The following is a 10,059-nucleotide window of genomic DNA, read 5'->3' as shown; positions in this document are numbered from 1 at the left end:
AAGTGCTAAAACATCCCTAAGCCCTCTATAGAGGGTTTTAATGATTTAGAATGGCTCCCTAAAATACAAATACACGCTTTAACAGTGGTATTATTAAGCAGTTGAAGATCAGGAAATTTATAAAATGTATGTAATTTGCAAAAAGCCATGCTTCAGAAACAGTTTTGACATAAGCTTCAGGAGGTCAGCCTTACAGACTGTTGTAGCCAAAGGAAGTTAGGAAAGGACTGGCTAAGGAAAAGCAGAGCTAAGAACAGGATTAGTTATGTTACATAAAACAAAAATGTCAATGTGAAACATATTGATGGGGAAATGCACTGACAAAAGGAATTACTGCCATTCTCCCTCCCCAGTTTTGTGAGTCTACCTAAATATGCACCCAGCATCAAGAAAGCAAGGCTGTACTTAGTGAAAAATATCAACAGTTCAACAACGTCTACTGAACTAATTGCAAAGTATTTGAGGCTTCTGGAAATTTGGCCCATGACAGCTAAGGTATTTTTATGTATTGAGAAGACTACTTTTGATTTAGCTTGTCTTTACCTAAATTAATACACAAAGTCTGTTTAATGGTAAGCTTGCTGTCACTTTACCAAAACTTTCAGGAGTTTTGTGGTTAGGAACTAGGACACAATAAAAATCATACAAACAAATGAAGACTCATAATAAAATATCTGTCTCCCTTGTTGTCCGCTGGGTTAAATCACCAACTATCCAGAGATCTTCATGCACATGGCTTGAGATTTTTGGGTCAGAACTGGCAATAAATGCTGCCTAGCAAATGGGGGTTTCTGTTAATTTTCCCCCAGCTTCCTTCAGTCAATAGCAGATGGAATTTCATTTTTCTAACAATGACTACAGGCTTAGAATAACAACTCTTACATTTCCAACAGAGATGATGGAAAGTAACAACAACAATAAAAAAATCCCACACAGACATTCTGGCCATCTGGACACTGAAAGGCAGAAATAATGCTTCTCTACAGCTAGGCTCTCATAACATGCCCACAGTCTCACTGTGGGTAGAATTAGGCACTGTATTTTCTACAAATTATCATATGTAGATAATAACATGACTTGATATTCATGAAGAAATAGTTTTCTATAAATACAGAAAATGTTAATCAACCTAATGGTTTCCTAAAACTTTATGAAGATGCAGCCAAAACTATGACATCTGTTTGTAAAATGAGAAAAAGCTTACATATGAAAAATAGCTCAAGTAATTAGTATTTTTTAAATTAAGACAGTTGCTGCAAAGATCTGCAAACTTGGTACAAACTAATCTTTTGTTTGAAGTCTGGTAGAGCAGAATTTATATTACAGCCAGAGAAGGAGAAAAACTGACAGTCTTGACCTATTTTGCAGCTAAGACTGAGCAGAAGAGTGCTGTAAGCACTTTTGGATTGCTGAGATACGTTACTACGACAAAATATTCCACTCTTTCAGAACATGATTCACCTTAATAGCCGTGTGTTTGTAAATATTAATTAGGGCTAATGACCCCACTTTGAAGTAATTACTATTACAATGATGATAAAGCAGAGTTCTAATAACATACAGAAGAATCTTGAAAATGGCATCAAAGAAATCTTTTCTGACTGAGATAGCAGAAACCAAACTGAACAGATATACCCCTGACTTTGCATTTTAACTTTGAATTGGCCAACTGTGTCTTCTTTGGACAAATTAATTATATAGAATTAAGTGATTGCATAATAGTTGAGGAATGTATTATTGAAATTTGCCCTCCCCTCCAATACAGGAAGAGTGCAGAAAAATCCTACTTTTTGCTTTGCCCAATTTTTAAAAAGAGTTATTAAAACACACAAAAAATAATGGAAACATTTCATTTTGGACAAAGCATGACAACTGGTCCTCAAATATTTGTAATTTTTGCCTTTCTTTGCCAACAACAAAATTTCAAGTTAATATGAAATTTTAATTTTTAGAATATTTTAAGGAAGGAACTATTAATAATTCACATAGCTCCTCTACTGTACTGACCCTCTTTAAGATGTTGTAGAGCTCCATCTCCTTGGGGAAATGGGTGTTATGTCTTCCAGAGCTCTTTGATGCACAGTGATGAACATGGCTTACACATCATCCCTTAGAAACCTATATAAATGTGCTAACTAGCCCAGACAGGCATCTTTGGTACTTGGTAGCACTGGAGATGAGCACAGCACGTTAGAAATAGTTTATAGCAGGGTTACAATCCTATTAAGAAACAACAGGAATGACAATTGTGCTCATTCCCTCCAAGAGTATTATAAAAAAGCTGAGTTATCATACATTCTCAAACGTCTTCTTCACTGCAGAGAACAGCTGTGTTTAAGACACTTTGGGTTTAGCAGAATTGAAAAAAAAAATATAATTGAAAACACAGGAAATAGGTTTCAGGACTAACTTTACATAAATTAATAGCGAACTGAGATTAAGAACTGCAGTCAACACATCGTACAGACCACTAGAAGAAATTTTCCCATTTCTTAGCCACATTAATCCAAAAGGTTTGGGTATTCTTCTGTAAGTAAGGGTTATTTTTAATGTAATCATTATTCCTTTTCTAAGAATTATATTTCATTTGCATTTTTTTCATCAACTTTCACATTTCTAAGTCAGACAATATTTTCAAATGCAGCTTTTGTAAAAGATCTCTCACATGACCCTTGAGTTTGCAATTGTGATTATTGTTATTTAGAAGTTATTTAGTTTTGTTATTTAAGAATAAAATCTATTTCATTTTCACTTGTATTCTTTCTCACTGAGGACCAAGAGACAACATGGTATTCTGAGGGACTAATTAAGAGATTGGTGGTGACATTTTAGCAAATCCAATTCCCTGCTGGGAGCTATTCCTTTAATTCCCTCTTTTATAAATTTTGGACTAGAAACAGCCAAGAAAACAAAGCCTTTCTATAGACAGTTATTTTGAGGTACTTGGGGGTTTAACAGTTGATCAGGTAAACACTGCAAAACAGAGACAATAACAACAGGAAAACCGATAACCACATTCTAACCCTGCACCAACACAGAGTTTGTTACTACAGAATTGTAGGCACAAACAGAAATGTAGGTGCTAACGCCTGTATTATCACACAGTGGTGAATATTTCTAATCATTAAGTCTTTTGCATAGTATACATCAGGAGTCCTTATACAAGCTAACAGACATGCTGTCCCTGCCCATAGCAGGGGATTTGGAACTAAATGATCTTTAAGGCCCCTCCCAACCCAACCCATTTTCTGATTCTACAATTTCCAGTTAAAATACTTGCTAGTAATTCCTCAGAAACCTTCCAGGCAACAATGTGGAACTATACAAGCATAAAAAACTGAATGAGGAAATGCCCAGAATCCTACTAAGTGACCCTGGAAAATTCCTTATTGGAAGAACATTTCAGAAATGGACCTTTTCTTAAGCACTATGAGTGCTTTGGTTACAACGAATACAAGTTGACAGATAAAGCAATTTTAAAAGCTACACTTCTAGAATAATAAAATGTGCAAACAGTGGAGAAAATGTTTCTCTACTTCAATAAAAAAATGTATTTTTTAAAAAAACATATTTTTTCTTTTCCTGTTTATTACATTTCATCATGATAACTGTATTTGACTTCTTGGCTTTTTTCCAGCAAACTACACCTGAAATGCCTCGCCCTCAGTAAAAACAGACAACCTGTCAAAGCCTCATACCTTCAACAGAGCTGGCACGGTGGGTGATGCAATCATGTGGGCAGTGACCTTTTCAATTTAAATCGAATGTGTCTTACAAGGGCAACGCTGGATTTGTCTTTCAGTTCCTCTTTACATGTTCTCTGCCCCCTACTGAGACAAAATTACAATCTTTATTTTCAGCATTCAGGCTGAAGACAGAGTTGGAGGCAAACCCCTGTCTCTGGATGACTTTCTTCTTGTCTCATACAGTTATTTCTAATGATTATTTTTCCTGGTGGAACAAGACACTATTCAGCATTTTCTAGAATGGGACTTCACAAAGGTCTAGCGTAGCTGCAAACCAGAAGCTGGGTTTAACCTTGCTTAAGAACAAAGAGAGCTCAACTGCAAGCCTTGAAGTGAATCCGTATTACTCCAGCCCATGTTTAGAGTTGCTGTTTTAACTGGAACTAGTCTGAATGTTTCCCAAACAAACTCTCTGGGTAAGTTTTCCGGCATCACTGAGACTGTATCTGCCTATTCATGCTTTTTGATTACTTAGTTCAAATGCTTCACAGGCCAGAATTTCTCCTGTGCCAAAATTTCTCCTGTGCCAAAATCTGCTAGGGGCAGGTTACGACTCCCCAAGTGTGTAGGGCACATACAAGTCATGGGGCTGCTTTTGCTTGTGCCAGCTGGCTGAGGGACCCAGTGGGCCAGCTGGCAGCCAAGGCAGGCTGGAGCGCAGGCACCCCACAAACACCCCTTCTCTAGCTCTCTGCTCACCAGGAGATTGCAGCCAACTCCTACCTGCCAGAGGGAGATCAGATGCAATCTGTATCTGGCAGTGCCGGTTTCCCCCAGAGGGTCTATGCTGGAGGTAGAGTCTGATCTCATGACTGTTACAGTAATGAAAGGGAAGGATTCTGTAGCGGGTTTTAATGGGATATTCTGATTACAAGAGAAACGGATTGCAAACATCAGTGTTGTCTGATGCTGATGTGAAAATTCAGCTCCCTAGGCTATCAGAAAGTATTTTCATGTACTGTAGGTTGGTTTCTCACACTGGAAAATAATCAGTCATTACAAAAACATCAGAGTCATCTGGTTTACATCCAACCAGGATGATACTGATATCTTTCACTGTACTGTGGGGAGTCTTGGGCCAGTTCTACAAACTGACACATAGGCTGGTGTCCCATGAAAATCAGGTGTCTTAATTTACTACATAAAGGATTACAAGGTCTGGCACATGCACCTCTTTTTCTCAAAACTGTACAATTTCTTGAATCTGGTCTACTTATGCTAAGTTTTAACAAGATTATATAGTACAGAGTTTTAAGACTAAACATGCTGTGATCAAACCCAATAAGCTTATTTAGTTCTATTCTTTACTTCCCAGAAGAAGCATATAAACAAATGTGGTGCTAGAGCCTAAAAAGGATACTGCCAATCTCAGTGATTATTTTTTTTTTAAAAAAAAAGGATTAAGTACTTAAGCTTTTTGGTTTTAATTTTGCTTAAAAGCTTACGTAAACTCTACACACATGTATAGCTAGTTTACAGTAAGTCAATCATTTTAGCAAACATAGTGGACTATGCCAAAGACATAGCTTCAGTTCAGGGTCTCTCAAGGTAAGACCCTGAGCCTCTTAACACTCACACCTTTGAACAGGCCTAAGTTTAAGACTGCTAAAACATGTTAGCACTGCAGATTCAACACCTAAAATTAGCGCTATTGCATCCAGTGAAAAACACATTATACACCAGGTGGTAGTATTTCAAGATCCGGTACAAGAAAGCACTCTGGGAAGAAAACGGTATACAACTTCCATGAACTGTAAAACCAGCAAAGTTACATAAAGCAGAGATGATTCAATTTACATGAAAATTATTTAGAAATACATAGCTTTGTATTTGTAGGTAATTGTCTATCATAGTGTACTACAAGGTGAGTATATAAGTCAGGCAAAATGTATTCATAAATTAATGCCTAAAAGTTGACTAGTGACATAATATGTTTTGTTTTGGGCCAGGTCACTCTCTCTGTCTGTCATTTTTTAAGTGCTCAGGGTATCAGAAGTTGGGACCCATCAAGAGACTTGCACAAAACCATTCCTGAAAATGTATTCAAAATGACTGGTTTACAGGAACAGAAAAATAGACATTTATACAACTATGCCAAAATATCATGTCTTCTTTTCCCAGTTTACTTCAGCTCTAATTTATGCTCCAATCTTTAAGACAGACAAGTTCAGTAAAGTCTAACTTTAACCTGTAGCTTAATTTGTTGTGAGAAAATGGCATCCTATATAGCACCATATTAACCGCCTAAAAAAGCTGCCCTAAAAAGTATGCATGGTGAGGAATATCCCTCTTGTGAATACCCTTACATGTGTTTATTATGCAGATGCAAATTCTTCTGTCTAGATTCCAATGTGCTCGGTGCTGTATAAAACTAAGAAAAGCATTGTCTATCACAAAAACTTCATGCACTAAACTGAAAATATATATCCATTTAAGAAGCACTGTTAATGTCACTGTGAGACCGCACATGTAAGTAACCTGTACAGGTCCCTGACTCAGAGAACACAGAGTACTGGAAGAAAATTAAACAGAAAAGCAGAAGCAAGTAGGAGGACAATACAGCGATAAAGCTACTATTTGAATAAATCACATGGGGGATGTCCTTAGAAGTTTGTTATTTTGTAGGAAAATGCTGTACGTTCCCATGCATTTCTTAATCAGTTTGTTCTTTCTGAAACAGATGTAGATATATTTTGGTATAAGTTTGTTTGTTGTAAGATTTGCATAGGCATTTTGCTTCTGACAGTTATTACGTTTTCACACACATTGTTTTGCTTTGCAACCAGATCGGCCTGGAGGCGTACCTGTGTATCCTCACTGTACTTGAGATTGCTCAAAGTACACCTTACTTAAATACAATAGAAGGATAATGAGGGCCAAGAACTCCAGAAAATATACAAAATGTAACTGAAAAATATTTGCCATTAATCTGTAATTGAAAGTTCTAATGATGAATATCCACCAATTTTTCCTTGGTAGTCTGCAACAATATTTAATTGTTGTAACAGAATTTCTTATGCCAGCTTCTACTTTCCCTGGCTATAAATAAAGCCTATTACTACTTACTCATCCCTTCAATTGACATAAAGGAGGTTTTATTATTTTTCCTAACAGCCTGCTACATGTTAGAGGACAAATCATCCTTTACTCCCCAAATCATCACTTTTCTTCTTCGAACAGACAATTATTTTGACTTTGCTTCATCAGTCATCTGTTCTTCACCGTTATAAGCTTTTATGACTGCACGTAGATATTTTGCATCCATCTGAATACTTAGTCCCTGAATCTGGACAAAGCATTTCACCTGAGGGTTTGTAATTATTTAACTCTACTCATTAGTGAACTTCCAAGCCTTAATTCCTCATAGAACATTGTAAAACAGTGCTTGTAGTCTGCTATAAACCCCCAGGTCTCCCCAGCCTGTTTCACTTGTAGCAGTTAATCTGTAGTTGACCGGCTTCCAGATACATGATTAATAGAACAGTCTGTTATTCAATTCGAAATTTATAAAAAGTATGTGACTATCTATAGTAAAAAACAGCAGAGAGTCTGAAAGACAGAGGATGTTACAGACAATTGGTGGAACATGGCCTTAGGAGAAGGGACAGAGGCTGTCAAGCTGGGGCATAACAAAATAAGCTCAAGGAGAATCAAATGGTTAATGAGACCAAACAGAGAATTACTTGAACTATGTGTGAACTATCCTAATTAGCACACTACAAGATCCACACTTGACCAAAGAAAGCCCCCTACTAACAGCCCCCTCCCCGCTGAACATGCACAGTGAAAAAGAAAGAATACTACCTTTAAATGGAGAGGAGGCTTGTAAGAACTGGTGAGAATGACTTGTGATTAAATGTAATTGTAAACAACTGTTCAAAGCTTATACGGTGTTATTACGATGTGTTAAAGAGGTGTGCTGGCTTTGTGGATTTACCAGCTACCGCCCACCTCTGCCCAGACCTGCAATGAATAGTAGCTCACACTTTGTATTGTGGAGGGTCTGTTCCTTTTATTTCTGAGGTGATAGATTTTTCATTTTCTTTCTAGGATTTATGAAGTTATGCGCTCATTCTTAATACTTTTTTCAGTTGCATAAGCTAAGTCACTGCATTCCACTAGGAGGAATTTCCACTGGGCAACTGCACTTATTCTGAAGAGCTTGCTTCTAAGCGTTCAACTACTGACTGTAGTAGTTCACTACATCGAAACTCTGTTTTTATATTATTTCTACCATGACCATCATAAAGACCTCAAGAAAATGCCTTCAAAAACTTGCTTTAAACTGAGTTTTGCAGCATCCTCTTTTTAGTTACTTTTATGTTTATTTTTGAAACCCAACCAAGGCTTTCTGTGTGGCAGGCAATACTCAAAGAATACTAACCCTATACAGCTTTGCAAGCAGCGTGCTTCAGAAGAGCACAGAATAGAGAAACAGGGTGTAAACCAAAAAAATAAGGAAAAAGCATAATGGTTTTATGGGGAGAGAGAAAGAACAGAACAATCAGGAGAAAAGAAAGTCAATAGTGACTCTACAGGGGGCATGGCACAGGAAAAGGTAAAGGAACAGCAGCTGAAGGAAACGAAGCTGAAGAGAATATTAAAGAAGTAACGGGGGAAAAAATGTGACTCAGGGAAGACAGGACAGATGAAGTCTAGTTAAAACTGCAGAATTCTCTGAATGCCTGAAGGTCTTTGCTTTCGTATTCCTGCAGCTGTGCTGGCGTCCGTACACATAAAACTTTGCTTCGCTGACCACCTTATCATCTCTCTCTACAGTTTCATGCTCATCTCAGCATTTTTGAACACAGATAATGCAAAATGCCTGGTAAATGGTATTGACCTCACCCACTGACACTGCTTTTGTTTTATATTACACTGAGCCTCAACATGGCTGCTGGGAAGGCCAATGTAAAAGCAGATATTCTTAGACTGGGATGAGAATTGGCCATCTGATGAGGAACTCATAAGGAGAACATGGCATGTTTCTGCTTGTTTATGCAAATCACGCTTTATTAGGGTTATCTGCTCATTGTTGTACTGCTATATGCCTGGCCTTAAAGAACTAACTTGCCAGAGCATAAGGATCCTGGGAGGGGTAGAAATAGAGCAGCCATTAACAGCTCCCAGCAATGCAGAGGGCAGACAATGGCCAAATACAACAGTACTTAACAGCCAGAATAAAAGGCGTTCTTACAACATTTCCAAGAGAGAGTGGAAAGCAAATAGGAAATACAGTACTTAAAAACTGGAGGGGAAAAACCTTTCTAAGCAGGAACTCAAGAGTGCTTCTCTGCACAAGGAGACATCTTTGAGGTTTTGAGGCTAAACAAGCCCAACACCACGAAATTCAGGGAGAAGCCTCCATGGCTTAGAAAAGTCCTAAAATCATAGAATTGCTTAGGTTGGAAAAAGACCTTTAAGATCATTGAGTCCAACCGTTAACCCAGCACTGCCCAGTCCACCACTAAACCCTGTCCCTAAGTGCCACAGCTACATGTCTTTTAATACCTCCAGGGATGGTGACTCAACCACCTCCCTGGGCAGCCTGTTCCAATGCCTGACAACCCTTTCGGTGAAGAATTTTTTCCTAATACCCAATCTAAACCTCCCCTGGTGCAACTTGAGGCCATTCCCTTTTGTCCTATCGGTCATTTCTTGGGAGAAGAGACTGACACCCACCTCGCTACAACCTCCTTTCAGGTAGTTGTAGAGAACCATACGGTCTCCCCTCAGCCTCCTTTGCTCCAGATTAAACCACTCCAGTTTCTTCAGCTCCGCCAGGAACACAGATCTGAAAATCCATAAATCTTCTGGTCTGATTGGACAATAAGGTCACAGTGTTTGTTAGTAACAGTACCTTGCACATTGTTTGTGCTAACAAAGCAAAGAGCAATTATTTTAGAAATTCTCTTTGAAGACTGCATCTCTGACTGTTACTGCAACTGTAAAAGGGCAAACTAGAATGCACCCAAACTCTAGGAGAGAATAACCTTTAACTCATAGGAGCCTGCAGGACAGCAAGTACAGGTTGGATTTAGCACAGATAACAGAGCTATTTCAAGGATTTTATTTTTTCAGCAAGAGAGAACTTTTCAAAAGGGTTGCCAGATAGGCCATGTAAGAAAAGGCTAAAGAATGTGTTTTGTCTTCCTGGATTAAAGAAAATTTAAAAAATCCACATGGGGTCACTGATGTGATCTAAACACAAATGGGATCAAAACAGCTAAGTGCCAGTTCAAGAAAAATTTTAATGGCACTGTGACAATCCTGCTTTTGACAGCAAGCAATAGAAGATATTTAGGAAACATTT

Source organism: Falco cherrug, chromosome 5 (assembly GCF_023634085.1).
Source record: "Falco cherrug isolate bFalChe1 chromosome 5, bFalChe1.pri, whole genome shotgun sequence".
Lineage (NCBI taxonomy): Eukaryota > Metazoa > Chordata > Aves > Falconiformes > Falconidae > Falco > Falco cherrug.
This window is presented reverse-complemented; position numbering follows the sequence as displayed.